At 41.9% G+C, this 19,453-nt stretch overlaps 1 long non-coding RNA gene across 1 annotated transcript; it reads right to left on the reverse strand.

Annotated features, from left to right (window-relative positions):
• Positions 1–1,567: 1,567 nt before the first annotated feature.
• Positions 1,568–19,101, reverse strand: LOC143836778 (uncharacterized). The gene is made up of 4 exons (XR_013230730.1): positions 18,936–19,101; positions 18,549–18,657; positions 11,493–11,576; positions 1,568–1,682 (listed from the first exon to the last, which is right to left on the reverse strand). It is a non-coding gene; the product is annotated as an uncharacterized LOC143836778 (long non-coding RNA).
• Between the last annotated feature and the right edge of the window lie 352 nt (positions 19,102–19,453).

Consider the following 19,453-nt stretch of genomic DNA (forward strand, 5'->3'; position numbering starts at 1 on the left):
CATCACCTACTTTGCCATTACTTTTTAACGAGCATGTCAATAAGAAGATATTTTACATGGTTCTTTCTTTTCCATAATAAAACCAGTGCAATTTGTAATAAGCTAGAATGAGTGTAGCATCGGATGTCTGCATTAAATTAAGATTTCATTTTAATATAGATTATTTTTAAAGATGCTCTTATGAGATACCAATTATTTTACTATCCTGAAAGATGTTTGTGAGCAGCTGCAAATTTGATTAGAACAATGGAATAGGAAGGAAATGCTGAATACTTTCCCTGTGAACCATTTTCCCAATCAAAACTGCTGTCTAAGCTGCTTTCATACCTGCAAAAGGAAAAGGCATTGTTCCCCAAGTAAAATCACTTACAGCAGTTCTATGAAAGGAGTGTTGCAATCCCCCAAAAGCCTATAAGCCAATTGAAATCAAGAATAAAATTCCTTCTTGCCCCTGTTAACCAGAGCCCCCTTACAGACTTAACAAAGATGAGTACCAACACAATAATTCAACTATGAAAGCATAGATGGGAGGGGTGGGCTACCCTGTCCATTCTCCTTCTTTTAAACATGCAGAATGGACTAAACTGGAGACTGACCATGGAATATGCTGGCTTTGCTCCTTCCACAATAAATTGCTGGCCAACATATAGTTGGCCAAATGGGGGGTGGGCTGCAGAGAGCAGTGTGAGAGTCCCCAGGCTGAACTAATGCTGGGAACAATCACCCTGGATCTTCTTCCTTTCTCCCACAGCCACAAGAATTGTCCTAGCTTATGGTTATGAGAAAGTCTTAAGTCCATATGGAAATACAAGCTGTTCTATGACAGGAGCATTGCATCAATAATTCTAGATTTCAGGAGGGGCATCCTGTGAATCTGCCATGGCAAAACAGAACAGGAGTCCTGTGACACCTTAAAGGCAAATGGAATTTATTCCGACATGTGTTTTCATGAGACTGACTCATGAAAGGTTGTGCTGGGAAAAAAGAATCTTTGTTAATGTTTAATGTGTCACTAGACTCTTTATATTTTATTTGGCTGCAGTTGAGTCAGCTTGAAATGGAAGACAGGGTCTTTGGAGTGGGAAGGGCACATTAACTATTAAAATACTCATTTCCTACTCCAGTAATTTCCTCTGGATGCAAGTGTTCAGCTATACACAGTTCCCCCACTGGGAAGGGCTGGCCCATTCTTTCCATGAAGGGGGAGACAGATGGTTATGGGAGTCCTCAGTGACCATGTCTTCCCACTAGACATACCCCTGTTTCTAATTAGGAAGCAGCACAAACTCCCTCACAAATCACAATTGGGCAATCATAGTGCCATTACCACTAGCCAGAGAGAGGAGGGGGGCAGGAGGGGATGGCCACAGCTTGTGGCTGCTTAGTTGTTGGTTTCAGGGTGATCCTTCTTGAAGCCTCCATGTTAGCAGTATTGTCGACCTCTGACAGTGGAAGCGGAATGCCCACAAGCATCGGAAAGAGGGTTCCCATCAGAGTGACTGATACAGCACACAAAATGATGGGAAAGTCTGGATCAGAACCATATGAAATTTTTTCTTTATTGTCATTCCCTTAAAAAAGCAAGAGTTATCTGCATAGTATTTTTCAAAGCTGATTGGCAAACTTAATCCTCTCTATGAAGTCTCTTCAAGCAGCACACATTCTTCCTTAAAGCCTTATTTCTGTAAAATAAAAGGTTCCCTGCTTCATGAATATCCAAATCTATTCAAGGATTAGTTACATGGTAATGTATTGAAATCTTTTTTTAAAAAACAGCAATGCAAAAATAGAAGGTTTGGAAGGGAGGGAATGTGCCATTAAATAACTCTCTGCAGCGTTGCTATTTTCTCCTAGCTGCTGGCAACTGAAGGGACTGTTTTGTGAATCCACTGTAAAGTTTGCTTGGAAAATGTACTCATTACGGCTCAGATGAAACTGCTTTTTGAGTTTTCAACTTCAGTTTGCTTTTTTGTCTGAAAAGAGTCGCAGGGTTTTTTTTTGTGCTAAGTTTAACTCTTCAGTCCCTTGCCAGGTCTGTTAAGAACATAAGAAGTCAGGCTGGATCAGGCCAGAGGACCATCCAGTTCAACAGTCTGTCACACAATGGATGAAACCCAGGTGCCATCAGGGGGTCCACTAGCAAGGCCAGAGGCCCTTCCACAGTTCTTCCTGAAGCATACAGAGCATCATTCCCCCAGCCACTGGGGATCCTTCTCCTCAATATGCTTGAAGCTGTCCATGGTTGGAGCTTGTAAGTGCCACCACCTCCTGCAGCAATGAATTCCATGTATTATTTACTCTTTGGGGGGAAGAAATACTTCCTTTTATGTGATCTAAGCCTACTGCTCATTAATTTCACAAAGTACCCATGAGTTCCTTTATTGTGAAAAAGGGAGAAAAGGATTCCTTTGAGGCTTGTTTGACACATTTGACCTGGGGAGATTCATCAGGAGAGCTTTAAACTAAAGCCACTAGGGGAAGGAGACGATCAACATAGGGAGTGTATGGAAGGAAAACGATCGGAGGCAGCCCAACTGGCAAGGCCAGCTCATAGGGAACCAAAAGTAAAAGGATTCAGATGTCTTTATACTAACGCCCGAAGCATGGGCAATAAAAAGGAAGAGCTGGAACTTCTCATGCTGATGGAAAGGTATGATCTAGTAGGCATCACAGAAACTTCGCGGCTCCTGATTGGCCCCTCCAAGTTTTTATCCCGGACAGGGCCCACCCTAACTCCTCCCACACTGCCCTTACTGCTTTATTCAGTCCGTGGCGCTCTGCGCCATGGGGCTGTTTAAAGATGGATTATGTTTTATACTGTGGTTTTAAACTATAAGCCGCCTAAAGCAGGACTCCGAAGAGACAGCATAGAAATAACCTTAATATAGCAGAGTCTGCACTTACTTTTTTTATTCCATTGTCAATCCTGTTGAATTCAGATCGCTTTGAACTCGGGCCTTCCTCTCCCCCCCCCCATTGAAACAGGAAAGTCTTCTGCACGTGGTTAGGGTAGTTCAGAAGGGGGGGAGCCAAGTCTCTTTCTTTCTTTTCTTGAAGGTTAGGGAGAGGAGCCAAGCAGGGAGCCTCTTTATTTTCTTGGAGGGGGGGGAGAGGATTGAAAAAGGCAGAGAAGGGAGAAAAAAATCCAGGACCGACAGAAGTTGAAAGAAATTAGGGGCTTCTCCTTTAAGGCAAGCGTGTCACATGACCAGGTGTAGCCTATCAGAGGTTCTCTACCACGGAGCTTTCTTTCCCAATCCGGATATTGAGGATTAAAAGCAGTCTAAGATATCGCACAATAAAGGTAGGGTCACTCCGGATCAATCATTCTTTCTGCAGAAGGAAAATTAAAATCGCCCAAAATCCAAACAGAAATCGCATTCTGTGCAGAGGGCAGGGACTGAATCGAACTGGGGTTGGAATAAAAGCTCTGTGCAGTTTACAACTATGACTGAGATTCAAATCCTCATTCTCACATGGAAACTAACTGGGTGACCAGGGATGCGCATGGACAGAAAAAGGCAGCTTTGTTCAAGGTCCATGGCAACTTGTGAACTAAACTGAACAGGGTTCGCATGGACTGAACCAATCCTGAAGGATTGGGATATGACAGAACCCCTCCCCCCAGATTCTAGAGGCTCGAATTCGCAGCTGATTCTGCTTTACCTGCCCAAAAAGATTGAACTAAGGGGGTCTAAATTACTTCCACCCAAAGAAATAGCCTCCCAGAAAGTGATTTGGGTTCAGGAGTGCATAGAATGAATCCTTTGAGAGCTAGAGGCATCAAACTTGCAACAGACCTCCCTGGGATGCCCCCCTACATGTCCTCCAAGTTATGCATGGATTGAAGAGTCAGGAGATAAGAAAAGAGGGACAGGTGAGTAAATGTGTGAGTCCTCAGATGAGGCACCTGCCAGCTAAGTTCCCCTGCCCAGCATGAGCGGAGAGGTTGTAGAATCAGAGCCCTGAACCTTGCACAGCCCCCAGCAGAGAGAGAGACAGAAGTAACAGAAACTGGCTACAGCAGAAGCCAAGCCAAGCCCTTAGGCTGTGTGTAGCACAGGGAGCCCTGCCCCAACAAACACGCGTCCCGCAGCCCAGGAAGTTGGTCAACAAAAGGAGGGGAGGTTTAGAAATCTGGATTTCTTTAGAGGAACCTACAAGCAAAGCCTCATTGTTCAATGTGAGTAGAAAGGCTGTTCTGGCATACACAGAACTGAAAACAAAGCAATCCCTTTCCCTCCCCTGCCCAAGAAACTGAATCTGATCAACTTCCTTGTGTTATTAATTACAAATTCACAAATGCAATATTGATTATCTCCTATCTATTGCAAACCCCCAACAAAGGAACACAGAGCTGTATCCATTCTTTATATAGTTTTCAGATTCCTTAGAGGTCTCTAATTCGCAGCCAGCATTGCCTGGCAAGCTTTGAAGGGTCTCAATTGTTGTTTTTAAGCCTGGAGAGAATTCCACTCCCCGCATTGCCTGGGAGTTTGGTGGTGTTGATGCTGGTTTTTTTTGGGGAGACGGAAACATCTAGGACACTCAGACTGCCTCTGAAGTACAGGGAATGGCTGTGGAGCATGTTTCACCAGACATTGCTTCCCAGACCCCATTTTACATGCCCATAGGGATGGATGACTCTCCCTCAACCCAACCTACTTTACAGGGTTATCATTGTGAAGATAAAATGGCGGAGAGGAGAACAACGTTGCAAGCTGCTTTGGGTTCCCAATAGAGAGAATAGCATGGTATAAATATTTAAATAAATAAATTCACACACATTTGTGAACCAGGTCTTAGTAAATTTATTTTACTAAGTGAGTACACTCTGGATTTTCTATAAACGTTGTGTTAGATAGGAATAAGAATCCTGAGGGAACAGTTGACTATGAATTCAGTGAAAAATTTCCTTCTCTAACCTGGAAAAGTTTCTAATTACTACATTACCCTTTATTATTACCCCTTATTACATTATCTATGTTACTACACGTTTCTTACTATTTTTGTAGTTGTTTAGTACCAGGAAAACCTAACAGATCACAAACCTAACAGATCCAACTTTCAAGACATCTTGTGGTACCTATCAAATATACAACTGCTTTAGGAATTTTCTGGAAGCTTCTTTGGATGAATAATTTTTCACTGCTGCAGTACGTCAACAACCATTTTAAAATATCTGGTTCTTTCCCAGTGTGTTTTGCACATTTATAACGATCTAAGGCAAGAAGAAATATTGAAGCAAGATGTTTGAAAGGAACAGAGTTACCCCAAAAGCAAAGACACCAGCATGTTTATTGAGGGATTTTCAGTCCAACAAAGGCTCATGGAAACACTGTCTAATAAAACATAAAATATGAAGCTCAGGCACATGTACAAATATGGAGCTATTTGGACTCTCTCAGAGGAAATTTGTGTGTGTGTAACATAATCCTTAAGAAAGTGAATACAGCCATCTGGAGCAGGCAAGCCTGGATTATGATCTTGAAAACTTCCCATTGTAGAGTTCTTATATAACAGGTTGGCTGCAGAGCTTTACCTGTGAGGTCATGGGGCCCTATTAGGCTGCCACTTTAAGAAGTCTTGTGGAAGAAGCTGCTGCAAGTGTTCATATGTAGAGCGCAGGGGGAGGGGAGAGAGAATGGTGCTGGTTACATATACTTGCTTCTGTTAAATTGAATCATATTTGATTCTAAACCTCATAATAGATCCAAAAAACTGGAGTTAAGGAAAAATAGAGGGGATTTCTCTACACTCCTGCAGGAAGTCCCACGTTTGCGGGAAGGGAGGGGCGTTGTAAAAATGTATTTGAGCACTGTAAAATCCCAAATAATAGAAACAACATTATTAGCTTTAAGAAAGGAATGCCCACTGAGTTGTCAGCTGTTATTTTGGAGCTTGCTACAAAACCATTTCCCAGCCTTGATTTCTGTACAGTAAAGACATGGGGTAGCAGAGGTGGACTTGATAGGTCAAAACGGCCCCAGAAAAGGTCCCCTCCTCCTGTCATGTCCCACTAAAAGATGATTTGCTGGGGATTGACTCATTTGCAACCACTCAACCACTCATTGCTGGGGATTGACTCATTTGCAACTGCACCACTGGGCTCAGTGCCAGCAACGGCAGCAGCCACCACAGAATTCAGCCATAGTTTTCCCGAGAAGATGCTGCTAGGGGTGGAAGGAAGGAGAGCTGAAGACAGGGGCACTGATAAAGTTAGGTTGGTGAGTGGCTGGGTCGCAAAGAAAAAAGCAGGAAAAGAGAAGCTCTGGGGGCTGTCAAGGAAGGGAAGAAGGAAATAGCGGAGGAAAGGGCAATAAGATGTGTGTGTGTAGCATAGCAATGTGGAAGTGCCCTTAAAAAAATTAATTTTGGGGCTGGGGGGAATGGATGTTTGACTCCCTGAAACAACCACTGTGCTGGGATTGGTGTCATGCAGTGATTGACAAGCCACGGAGTGGGAGGGGGGGATTCTCTTTGTTTTCACTTGCTACCTTATTGGGAGGCAAAAAGCTGTGACAAGCCTGAGAGAAAATGCGGGAGGGAATCTCCCATCAGGAATCTTTCAAATGTGCAGCTTCCATCTGCACATCTGCAAGCCAGAGGCGGTGCGACTTTAAAGCCTCCATGCGGCATCAGTCCTAGCCTTCATGTTGAGTTACTTCTGCACTACAGAAGCTGTCAGGAAAGTTCAGATGAAAGGGCCACCATAGTGTGCCCATAGGGCAAAATACAAAAAAGCTACAGTTATTTTTAATAAATGCATTTATTCAAAGTGTGAAAAAACACCTATTGGAGCCGCTTAAAAGCATTGTTCACTCTCACAAATACGCTAATCTGTGTTCATCACGAGAATTGTTTCCAAAATATTTAAATATCATATTTTTATTCCCAGAGCCAGTTATGCTAATTTGCAAAATATGCATCTTGCCTTTAAGACACATCCATTAAAAACTGTGAAGAGTGTGCTTCTGTATTGTTTTTAATAAAAACTTGATATAAAGAGGTGCATCTCACAAGTGGAATTCCCTGATGCTAAATAATACTTCACATTAGCCTAGGCTAGTCTAAGGAACCCTCGAGTATGAAGAGGCATTGGCCAATAGATTAGGCTTGGAGCATCTACTCAATTGCTAAGTATCCTTCAAAAATGCATAATATTTTTGATGATTTGGCCAAAAGTACATTGTATTTACATACAAGATGGAGACTCAGTGGGAGGAGACCCCCCCCCCCCTTCGACTACCACTTCTAGTTTTCCTTGAATAACCTCTAGTTGTCCTCCCTTTCCAATTCTACCTGCAGCGATGAAAAAGGCAAGCTCTGTCTTGCAGATTATTAGAAAAGAGATTGAGAATAAAATGTCTGATATTGTAATGTCCCTGTATAGATCTATGGTGTGGCCTTAACTGGAATACTGTGTGCAGTTCTGGTCACCATATCTCCAAAAGGACGTTGCAGAGCTGGAACAAGTAAAGGGGAGAGCAGCCACGAGGATTAGGGAGCTGGAGCATCTTCCTTAAGAGAAAAGCTAAAGAGTCTGGGATTTATCAGTTTAGAAAAGGGATTACTGGTGTGTGTGTGTGTGGGGGAATGACATAGAGATTTATAAAATTCTGCTTGGGGTGGAGAGAGTTGAAAAAGAGAACTTTTTCTCGTCTCAAAATACTAGAACTTAAGGACATCCAGAGAAGCTGATGAGCAGTGGCTATAGGACAGACAAAAGGAAATACTACTTAACACAGAGTGATTAAAACATGGAATTTGCTGCCAGAAGTTGTAGTGATGGCCATAAGAATAAACAGCTTTAAAAGGGGATTAGATAGATTTATGGAGGATAAGTCTATCAATTGATACTAGCTATGGAGACTGAGAGGAACTTCCACATTCAGAATCACTAATCCTCTGAATCCCAGAGACAGGAGGTAACACCAGTGGAAGGCCTTGGCCTCTGCCCTGTTGTTGGCCATCCAGAGGTATTGGTTGACTACTGTGTTAAATAGGATGCTGGACTAGTGGTCTGATACAGCAGGGCTCTTCTTATGTTCTTATACTCACTGGTCCATTTTATTCCACCCTGCACACTTAGGCCTCACCAATCTGATTGGTCTTCTCCCTTCCACCCACTAGCTTTTCTCTTTGCCCCTTTTGAAGGGCAAGAAAGTGTGTCTGGGAGAGGCAAGCCAGAGCCAGTTCCAGCTTCCCTTCCTGCTCCTGGTAGACATGGCTGCCACATGTTTACATGGTGGAATTCTGAAGAGGGTAATGCACCACCATTTTTCTCCTATAGAATCATAGAGTTGGAAGGAGCCATATAGGCCATCTAGACAAACCCCCTGCTCAATGCAGGATCAGCCCAAAGCACCCATGATAAATAACTGTCCAACCACTGCTGAAAGATCATCAGTGAGAGGGAGTTCACTACCTCCTTAGGCAGCCGATTCTACTTCTGAAGTACTTTGACTGTGCATCCCCCCTCCCCTGATATCTACATGTAGTTTAAAACTATTGCTTTAGAATGCTTTGGGCTGATCCTGTGTTGAGCAGGGGGTTGGACTAGATGGCCTGTATGCCCCCTTCCACCTCTATGATTCTGTGATTATTGCGGGTCTTATCCTCTGCTGCCAACAGGAGCTGCTCTCTATCATCCTCCAAGTGACAACCTTTCATATACTTAAAGAGAGCAATCATGTCTCCTCTTGACATCATCTTCTTCAGGCTGAACATTCCCAAAATCCCTCAGCCTTTCCTCATAGAGCTTGGTCCTGAGGCCCCGGATCATCCTTGTTGCTCTCCTCTGCACACTCTCCAATTTGTACACATCCTTTTTGAAGTGAGAGCTCCAAAACTGTACACAGTACTCCAGGTGCAGTCTGACCAGTGCTGCAGTCATTTTCTGTATAAGGGCGACTTGGACTTACCCCGGGCGCAATTGTCATCGCGGGGAAGCCCTCGCCTGAAGAAGACGCAGGATGGGACTACAGGTCCCATAATTCTCTGGGGCAGTGGGGGCAGGTAGCAGGAAGCTGTGGGGTGTGGAGGGAGCCGATTGGCTCTGTTCAGCTTCCTGACCTTGCCTTATAGGGAGAGGGAAAGGAGCTTTGGCCTCTTTCCCTTCTTCCCTGGCAACCTTTGACTGGCAAGGGAATGACAGATGACAGAAGAATTAGTTCTCTTTCCTTATGGAACTCTATCTTGTTCAATTTTAATTCATGCACATCACTGGGATGGTATTCTAAGCCATGGCTGGCTGGAGCCTGTACTGTGCCAGCCAGAGAATATCAGAGAATCTGCAGATGTATTTCAAAGCAACACACAAACTTTGGAACATAAATTCAGCTTCAGATACTTTATATGGGTACATCTTTGTTTTGAAATTACTAGGAATATCAGATGCTGTAATGACACATTGTTCAGTTTGAAAAAACTAATGTGGATTCAACTCACAATTAAAGCAAGCTAGGAGAACATCAATGACAATGGATTCACTAATTAGGCCAATTGTGTGCTAAATTAATGTAACAGTGTCAGAGTTATTTTATGGATATGTTTTTCTTCACAACAGCCCTCTCAAGAGCATATGCAACAGACCTCTTGCTGCAAAATCTGTTGTCTTTTTTTGCGTATACATTTTTATTTAGAAAACAAAAGGAAATAAGAATTTAGCATATAATAAAACTTGCATAATACCATTGATTACTATGTTCTTCATTTATATCTTTTATTAGGCGCTAAGCCCGTTGCATTCAGGAATACTACAGGCGCTAGATTAGGGAGCAGGAGTGGAAGAACTTTGCAGACGTCCTCCCCCTGTTTCCAGGACTGCAGATCCCTGCTGCGTGAGAGCTGCCCCTGCCAGTGAGTTCCTAACAGCTGCCTGCTATGGAACTCACCAGCAGGGACAGGGATCTGCAGCCTCCAAGCCTCAGAGGGAAGTGGAAGGAAAAAGGGGTGGTCAGGGGTGGGGGGGTGGAAGGTGATTGGCTGGCCACTGGACAGACAGGCAAGCTGGTTCGATGAGGAAGCACTCAGGGACAGGATAGCTGCCCTGAGTGGGTGTTAAGTGCTGAGTGGCACTTAAGCCATGAGACATGCTCCTCCTCCAAGGGCTTAGCAGAAATATATAGTGGAACAGATTCTTATCAATGTCAGTTCTTTAAAATCATTAATTTCTTAATCCAGAAAGATTTCTATCCCCAAAGGTGAGTTCTTTATTTGTTCATTTCGGTGTGGAGATTTCCCCTTGTTTAATGCACTTCCTTCTAAGCTTTTTATTGTTTTCTTATAGTTGATAGTATTCTCTGTCAAATTCAAGGTTTAGTCCAGAATTAGTATTCTCTGTCAAATTCAAGGTTTAGTCCAGAATTTTTTCTAATTTCCCACCGTGGATCTCTTGCTGAGATAATATGATGGCTGAGATAGTTTGAAAGTAACAGCTTTTCATCTTACCCTCAGCGGTTGGAATGGATCTCCATCTTGGATCTCCATAGCAGTTAGTGTTTGAAGATCATTACATGTTTGTGGCACCAATTTGGTTTTGGTTTTCTAGAGTTAAGTCCCTTTGGGTTTCTTGAATTAAGTCCTGCTTTGGATCATGAGGGTGATAACTGAGCACGAAGTTTGTGGTTTTGTTGTCATACTTGGCTTGAAAAGATATTTAATTGTTCTTTCAGAACTGTTCAAAGTCTATCCAATAGTACATCCCATTTACTCATCTTAAAAGAGCCCAGAATAATGCATTTTCAGTTAATATTAAAAATATTATGAAATTAAATGTTTTTTGAGTTTCACTCATAGTTTCAGACTTGTACTTTATAACTGGCTGAGATTGCAAACCGTTTCAGTAAAGATGGTAAACAATCTCTAGTAAAAAAGATAAACATTGACCAGTTCCATCCAGTTTGTCTGTGGCATATTTTAAACAGAGTCAGATTATTAATTTTGCAATCATGGGCTGCTCCTTGATTCATATTCTTCAAAACTGACCACTTTAAATCTCTCTGTTTAGTTCGTATTCCAAATCATAACCTTAGAGTGGTCTTCACATCATTATACTTTCAGTCAATGCAAAGGCCCATTATGCACAGCCGCCGACACGGCGATTTCGGGTCACATGGAAAATGCGGAGGGGGAAGATGCGCACACCAGTTATGCACAGGAGGGGGCACGACGGCGGCAAAACCCAGAGTAACTGATTATGCACACGGCGATCCCGGCGCCACTTCTGGTTGCGCCCCGGTCACCCGGAAGCTGTGCTTTCTTCCGCGTTTCGCTGACGCGGCTTTTTCAGCGGCATGCACCGAAGCTGCGGCCGGTTGCAGCCGGCGCCGTGTATTATCGGTGATTTTAGTCGCCACCATTCCACCCCGAATGTGCATTATTCCCCCCGTGCATAATGGGTCAAACAACCATTTTAGCTGATCGTTATCATCAAAACCCAAAGCATCAATACTACTACATTTGTGGAACTATGGATCTTGAGGACTTACCACATTATATCTTAGATGGCTCACTCTATGAAGAACGTAGGGCCAGATTTATTGTTCCACTTCTTTCTGGTTTGAATAGTCATCCTGTTGCGGAGAAATTATCATTTTTGTTATCAGAGTCTGAGGCTTATATTTCTTATTAAATGTCTTTGTTCACTTAGGCTGCTAATAAGTTGACGTCTAATGAGGTCTCTTTGGGGAGTATTAGTTACATTGTTGTTTTATAGATATTGTGCTATTTTATCTTTTATCTTTTAACCTTTTATAACATTTGGCAACTGCATGTGACTTTACACAAATAAATTGTATTCATTCATTACATATGTGTACAACTATCAAGGTTGGATCCACAACTATGAAGCAAGATGGGAGGTGGGTGTATCTTCAAGGTACTTACCTCCCACAGTGATAGGAAGCTCATTCAAAGCCCAAGAAATAGGCATAGAGGTTTGCTTCCACGTACTGGCAGAGAGTCAGTGCTGCAGAGACTCTTTAAGACTTGAGAAAGCCCTGATTTTGTTCTCCTATTTGATAGCTAGGTTGCTGCAGAGTAGGAGGGATACAGAAATAAACTGTGCATCCTTCTCTGAAATAGTAAGAACCCTGTGTGTGCATACACATTTATGTGCAGGCATACAGAAGATGTGAAGGTGACCACTGATACTGATTATTTCTGTATCTGAGAAAGGGCTGTTGTTTCAGGATCTCTTGATTTTTACTGTATCTATAAACAACAGCACCTGAAACTGGGGAGCATGACATATGTGCACCTGTTTGTTCACATGCAAAGGAGAGGAATCTATTTTAAATTTACAAAAAAAAGATCACAGAGGTGAGGGGACCTAACATGGCTACCCCCTTATACTTCATTATACACCGCTTTGAGGAACCCCCCCCCCTTCCAGGGCAGGTGGCAATATGAAAACATAGGTCAAGCAGGGAGGAAAAAATGATAAAAGAAGTGGTGCATAGTGTTGCCAAAGACAGGGTTGAGCGCCTCTTACCTATGCTTTTTTTTTTTGGGGGGGGGGGGAAATGAAAAGCCATAGAATGACTCACCATTACAGTACTGGGAAAGTGAGACTTGAAGGATGCTTTCACCCATGCTAAATAATGCAGTTTCAGTCCACTTCAGCAACTGTTTTCAAGTAGATATTTCCATTTCACATGGAAAAATCTAGTTGCAAAGTGCATTGAAAGTGGATTGAAATCGCATTATTTAGTTGTGTGAAAGCGATATTCTGCACAATATGACAAAAACTATCATTCACTGATACAGCCTTGGAAAATGATACCAATCATTCCTCTTTGCTGTGCTGGTCATGTTCCATGAAAGCGAAAAGTGTGTCATTATCTAAAATGATCCATTCATCTATTCCCTCTGCCAAAATATTTGCTAGCATATAAAATAAAGCCTACTTTCTGGTCTTGTGCTGCTCAATAGGGTTCTGACTGGAAGTGTGGTGTGTTTGTGAAGGCCAAAACACCCACACCAAATCAAGGCTCATTTACGAATGAGGATGACATGTGCCAGTACTTCACCTTTACCAAGCTTTTGTAGCTAGCACCTACTGAATATATTGGAAGGCTGTATTTAGTTCTGGAACATTTACCATTCTTTAGACATTCCCTGGATTGCTGCATACACAGCCAGCCAGCCAGCCGTTGACCAATTTCATTTTTATTGCTTTACTTCCAAGCCTTAAAATTAGACATGAATGAGTGGCGACCAAAATATTTTCATTTCTTGCTAACAATCTACTGAAGAATGCCCCCCCCCAAATTACATCTGAGAGAAAAAAATCCAGATACCCTCAGAATGTTTGCAGGTACAGCCTGTTTTGATTATGCCAACCCTATGGAGGACCTTAAACTCAAGCTGTGCTTGTCCCATAATCTTCCATAGTTGTTGGCTTTATATAAATAGCTCTGGTATCAGCTTGAACTCAGCAATTTTGTCCTTGTATGAGGCTTTGCATGGTGTGAAGAAAGTCTTTTTCCTGCTCAGAATTATTCCAATTATTACTACTTTGTGTGATTAGGCTACTGCTGAGAAATTTCTGCACAGCAACACAACATCTTAAACCGCAAGCTTATGGCCTGCTGCATTATTAAACCAACTAGCAGTAGAGTCCGCTGCAAAAAAAATACAGCGGGCCCTAGGGGAGGGTTTGCTTCCCCTCCCTCCCATGTAGCAAAATGTTCCCCAGGCCCCGGGGAGCATTTTAAAGGCGGTGTGGATGCTTTAAAACGCTGGCCAACCCCCGGGGAAGGTGCTCCGCGGCTCCTGCAGCCGCGGAGCGCCTTCCCCAGGGCTTGGGCAGCGTTTTAAAGGCGGCGGGGATGCTTTAAAACAGTCCCCAAGTCCCAGGGAAGGTCTGGGGAGCCGTTTTCGGGGTAGGGGCCAGGGAGCCTACCTTCGCTCTCGGGGGCCAGCAATGTAATGGCCGCCGGAGCGAAGGGAAGCTCTGGTGGGGGGTGGGGCAGGCGAAGCGCCTCCCAATTGGTTTGTGGCTGGGCAAACAGCCAATGGCAGCTTGGGGGTGGACTGACCAGCGGAGGGCCCAATCGGGAGGCGCTTCGCGCCTCCCGATTGGGCCCTCTGCTGGTCAGTCCAGGGGAAGGGGCCTATCGGCACCCTTCCTCATCCCGGACAGGGCCCGCCTTCGGGGCCCTTACTCTTTTATTTAGTCTGCGGCGCCGCGGGGCTGTGTTTAAAGATGCGGCGCCGCGGGGCTGTGTTTAAAGATGATCCACAGTGCTGGTTCAGTGTGAACATTTCATGGTAACAATGGATGCTTCAGAACAAGCTCCCTTCTCTGCCATTGGGTTGTGTAAGTATAAAAATACAACATGTTAAGGACTTGATTGAGAATTATGCACTTATAATTTGGAAGGAAATTAGACCAAAAGGGGGATCTAAATTTTCTGGCACTCTTTTCCCTCAGAGAAAGCCCAGAATGGAAAGAGATACCACCAGGAAAAATGCGATGATTCATCATGCAGCATGTGTTTTTTCTATTCCTTCCTTGTTTAGTGTGACTGGCATTATGCTGTATTTAATAAACAAAAAAAAAGTTTTTAAAAATAAAATTTGGAATTGCATAATATATTTCTGATTGATGTGTATACACCTGTGCAATTTTTTTGCACATCTTTTGTTGCATAAAGTCACAGTCCACAGCACTTTCACTGCTTTCCAAGTACATGTTTTTTGTACAAGCTGACTTATGGTGAGCCTATACGGTTTTCAAGGCATACAACATTCAGGGGTGGTTTGCCATTGCCTACCTTTGCACCATGACCCTGGTATTCTTTTAAGATCTCCCATCCAGCCAGGGCTACCCTGCAAGATCTGATGAGATCAGGCTATCCAAGTTAAGGTTTACCACAGTTATATCCTTCTAAATCCATGGGCCTCAATGGATTTAGAAACATATATCCTTTTGTAAGGATCAAAAAGAGAAGATAATGATGCATTTCATATCCCATTGTGAATATAGGTAAGGTATGTATGTATGTATGTATGTATGTATGTATATATGTATGTATGTATGTATGTATGAATACTGCCAGGTCTCTTTGCCTTGTGGGTAGGGAACAAACTGGTGCGTTACAAACTGGACCTTGGATGAGTAAAAGAATCAAAGTTCCTCTCCTCTCACTCATGTATTTCCATATTGAAATGGAAGGAGTGGCCAAACTGTGACTCTCCGGATGTCCATGGACTACAGGCAAGAGCTCATGGTAACTGTAGTACATGAACATCTGGAGAGCCAGTTAGGTCACCCCTGGAATATGGTGATACTGAATTAGCATTTCTTTAGGTATTCAGTACCAAAACAAGCCGTTGTACAACTTGAATCATGCATAAGGACTCTATTAATTCCTAGGGGTTTAAGAGCACAGGACTTTGCCCTGGATTACAACCACACTGAATTGCTGACCTGATTATTTTAAGTGAAAGTGATAGTTGTCTTCACAGATTATGAGCATAAACCCACAAATTCATTTTTTTAAACTGACATTGCATACTGGAATTGATCACATCTCTATTAGAAGTCATTTTGAAATAATGAACTCTACTAATGCATCTACTGAATTTGTGTTATTTTACAAGACAGGTTCAACTAGTGATGGTACCAAATTAAAACTGCCTGGTTTGGAGGTTAATCATGTTCAGCATGTATATGCATAAAGTGCCCTCAGCTTTCCCTGAAGTTTTAAATGTATAGTATATTTTTGAGCCCTTAAGAATGTTTAATAAAATTTGAGCACTTAAGGCTTGAGTTCGGTAGATACCCACAGCCAGCTGCACATATATTCAAGGAGTTCATTGCTAACATTTTATTCCTGAAAATTCTGTTCATGAGCTGTTTGAAATGAGACATGTAACTTACAAAAAAATTCCATGTTGCTTGAATGGGTGCAATTCCTGTTCAAAATTCACAAAAATGGCATTTACACAGGATATACAAAAACAAACAAACTGATATTGTACCATTGCAATTAAATTCATCCTCTTTTTTATCCTGCTTAACCATCGTTTTAAAGCTTGTTTTGTTTGTGCTGAACCTTTCAGTTGAAGTGACAGGATTGAGGTTAGTGTTCATGCTGTTAAGGGTCTGCCTGGACCTCCTCCTGGCAGATGCAGCTGATCAAATCCCTATCAACCATGTTTTGTATCTTCTGTACCCTGATTTGTTTTTCATTTCTGCAACCATTTTATATTCTGTCTCCCAACTCCATTCTCATAACAAACCCCTCACCTGTTTGGAAGAAAGAGGAAGAAGCTCCCAAGAAGCTTGTCACTGTGGCACTGTGCTTTTGGGATTCACAGTTTTCAAAGTAAGTTTCTATGACAATAGCAATTTCACTGCTAACTCCCTCCCCCCCTCCCCCAACATTTTCTTTCTATTCTTTTCTGCTTTTTGTGTTGTTTTGATGGCCAGGCAAAGGCACCTGAAAAATTTGGATTCTGATTTTGTTAACTGGGGAGGGAGGGGGAATGGTGGTGCTGGCACTGGGACTGTGTGGTAATGCAACCATATCACGAAGAAAACATAAAATACTGAATATACATTACAAATCATCAATCTTTATTTTTTTAAAATCTAATTAAAGAAATTTGTGTTTCTCACAGTATACTAAAGACAAAAACAAAACCTTTCATGTTTTCCCCTTCATATGGAATTCCCACAAGGAGTAACTCCAGTGTGACCAATTTAAACTAAATTTTAAAAAATGTAGCCTGTCTGAATGACTTACTCATTATGTTTCACTCCATTCTATGTCTCTGTCCACTCAATGTCAAGGATCCATCCTCATGCTAGCCGGTATCACTTAATAAGCTATTGAAACCAAACTTCACATTCCAGAATCCTGTGCAATATGGGCTTGATGCATCAATTTTATAAACCAATGCTTATGCATCAATATTATAAGCCAAGATATAATTTTAAAGAACAAAAACAGTTTGCTCCGACTTCTCATAGATAAAATTCACAATGAAGCTAACAATTAACTGAGCTGGATATTGTGGGTATTCCGGGCTGTGTGGCCAGTTCACTCCAGTCATGAAAGACTTTGGCAATTCATTGAGCTGGATTGACCTTAGTTATCGTTAGCATAACCTGTTGTGATGTACAGCACGAAGAAAATAAGGTTTTAAGCACTGAAATAAGAGCAACAGCTAGTGAAGAGTTAAAAATCCTCAGTAGGCAGACAGAGCTAGAATCAAAGGCCAGCAATAGTTGAGTGGGAGTCAATATTCTGGATATCTGCTAGAGGAAAGACATTCCGAATTTATTCTGACAGAACCTTAGCTGATCCCTGACTTTGAGAAGAAATTCTAGAAAGATAACTAAGTTTACACCCTGGACAACCTGGGCAGTTATTTGACAATGAGAATTTAAGCAGTGAGGTGTTAATTCCCCAATTAGGCCAAATTGGAAGGACAATCCTTCTAAGAAAGAGAAGAAGGATCCCTGACTTAGTAATGGGAAATCAGCTGTGTGAGAAAGTGCTTCAGTTACCTCAGCAGGCAGTGAGATACTGGTTCATCTAAGGAAGGAAAAGGAAGAAGTACAAGCTAAGAGTGCCTAGTTTCTAGGAACCAGGGGAGTTCAGGAGAGACAAATGTATTTTTGGATAAACATAGCAGTAGTTTAAAAGAATTCTTAACTCCTGAAAGAAAAACCAATGAGCACCTTTTAAAAGGCTGCATAAGAACTAAAACCTATAAAATAACTGATTTGTAAAATAATTTATTTGTAAAATGATCTGAAGATGATCTGGGTCGTGGGGACCATACCTTCAGTGCCATTCTGACAAAGTTTTTTTTTTTTTTTTAAAGAAAAGCCAGCTCTACACCTTCCCCAAAAGTTCTAGGGCTCAGTAAAGCCAATCTAATAGTGCCAGGGTGGGACAGTGAGCGTCAGTTTTATAACAAAGATAACCTTGTTAGTAAGGCAGCCTAGTATCTGAGAGAACAACATTTTATTTTGGAGGGAAAATTTACCTCAGAATGGGGGAGTGTGTAGAGGTGACCAGCATATCTGTGACAAATTATTTATATTTGTATCTGTAATACAAGCTTCTTATTGTAATACATTTGCTTATTTCTGTAGTCATCAACTTGCAGTAACTGATGGCCATTATTTTGCTGTCAAACTTATTGGGATTTGGATTTTTAATGGCATGATGCATGTTATTTTTTGAATGTTAGTCATAAACTATATTTTAAAGCAAAGACCTTTAAAGCATGTTGTTGTGAAACCAGCTAAATACTTTAAGTATGCCTAAGAGTTTGGATGTGTCCAGTAAGCATTTAAAAACATATTTTAAATGACAAGAGCACCTTTTCTGATCACAAAATGCTTTCCTCCCCGCAAGTTCTCCCTTTCAAATGGCAGTTTATCATTTGATGTTATGTATGCTCATACTGCTGTGAAGCAAAGCAAACTTAAAGCTCCCCCAAACCCATGGAATAAATTGCACCCCTTCTTTTTGGGTATATCAGCTACATATTATATGTAGAACAACAGGTTTTTATACCTCACTTTTTTCTATCTTGAGGCATCTCAAAGCGGCCTAGAATTCTCTTAATCTCCTCACAGCAGGCCCTCCTGAGGAAAGTGGGGCTGAGAGAATTCTAAGGGCAGTTCTGCACATGGAAAAAAAATAGCATTATGCCAGCGAAATGGCGTAATGCTGAAAAATAAAATCAACTTTTAAAAGGAACACAACCCCAAGAAGAAAACCCAAGCAATGCTGCCCCTCAGATAAAAGAAGAAACACTAGGAGAAAGAAACAGTAAATCCCAAAGCACCCCAAAAACCCACCCCACAGAAACCAAAAGAATAGTTTGGAAGAAGTGATTAGGAAGAGAAAGAAGAAAAGTTAAGACAAGAGGGAAAAAAGATTGGAGTCCTTCAGTCAAACCTTTGATGTCCTACAAGCTGCCAGGGCAAGCTCAGCTTGCAATACATTTCCAAAATGCATTGCAACAATTGGCTGGCATTCCACAGGCTGAGCAGGCTGTTTAAAAGAATTTATTTCAATTACCATATATACCCAAGTATAAGCTGAGGGGGATTTTTCAGTGTGAGAAAATGTGCTAAATAACTTGGCTTATACTCGAGTATATACAGTATTAGATTAAGTAGGAAACCAATTCAGTTTTATCAAGACAAACACAATGTAAGTATTAGAGCAAATGTCAGAATTTTGGATAATGCTGATATTTACTGGGAAATCTTAAGATTTTGATTCTGACATTTACCCACAACACTGCAAATGGTCACTGGCAAATTATGGAAATATCATTTGCAGAATTTTAAAAAATCAAAAATTTTCAGTTGACTTTTCTCAACTAAAGGTCTGACATTTTCTTCTATAATCATAAGATTTAACAGTAAATGTTAATCACCAGGCTTGTCTGACCGGGTGCCAAGAACTGT

Source organism: Paroedura picta, chromosome 4, assembly GCF_049243985.1.
Source record: "Paroedura picta isolate Pp20150507F chromosome 4, Ppicta_v3.0, whole genome shotgun sequence".
Lineage (NCBI taxonomy): Eukaryota > Metazoa > Chordata > Lepidosauria > Squamata > Gekkonidae > Paroedura > Paroedura picta.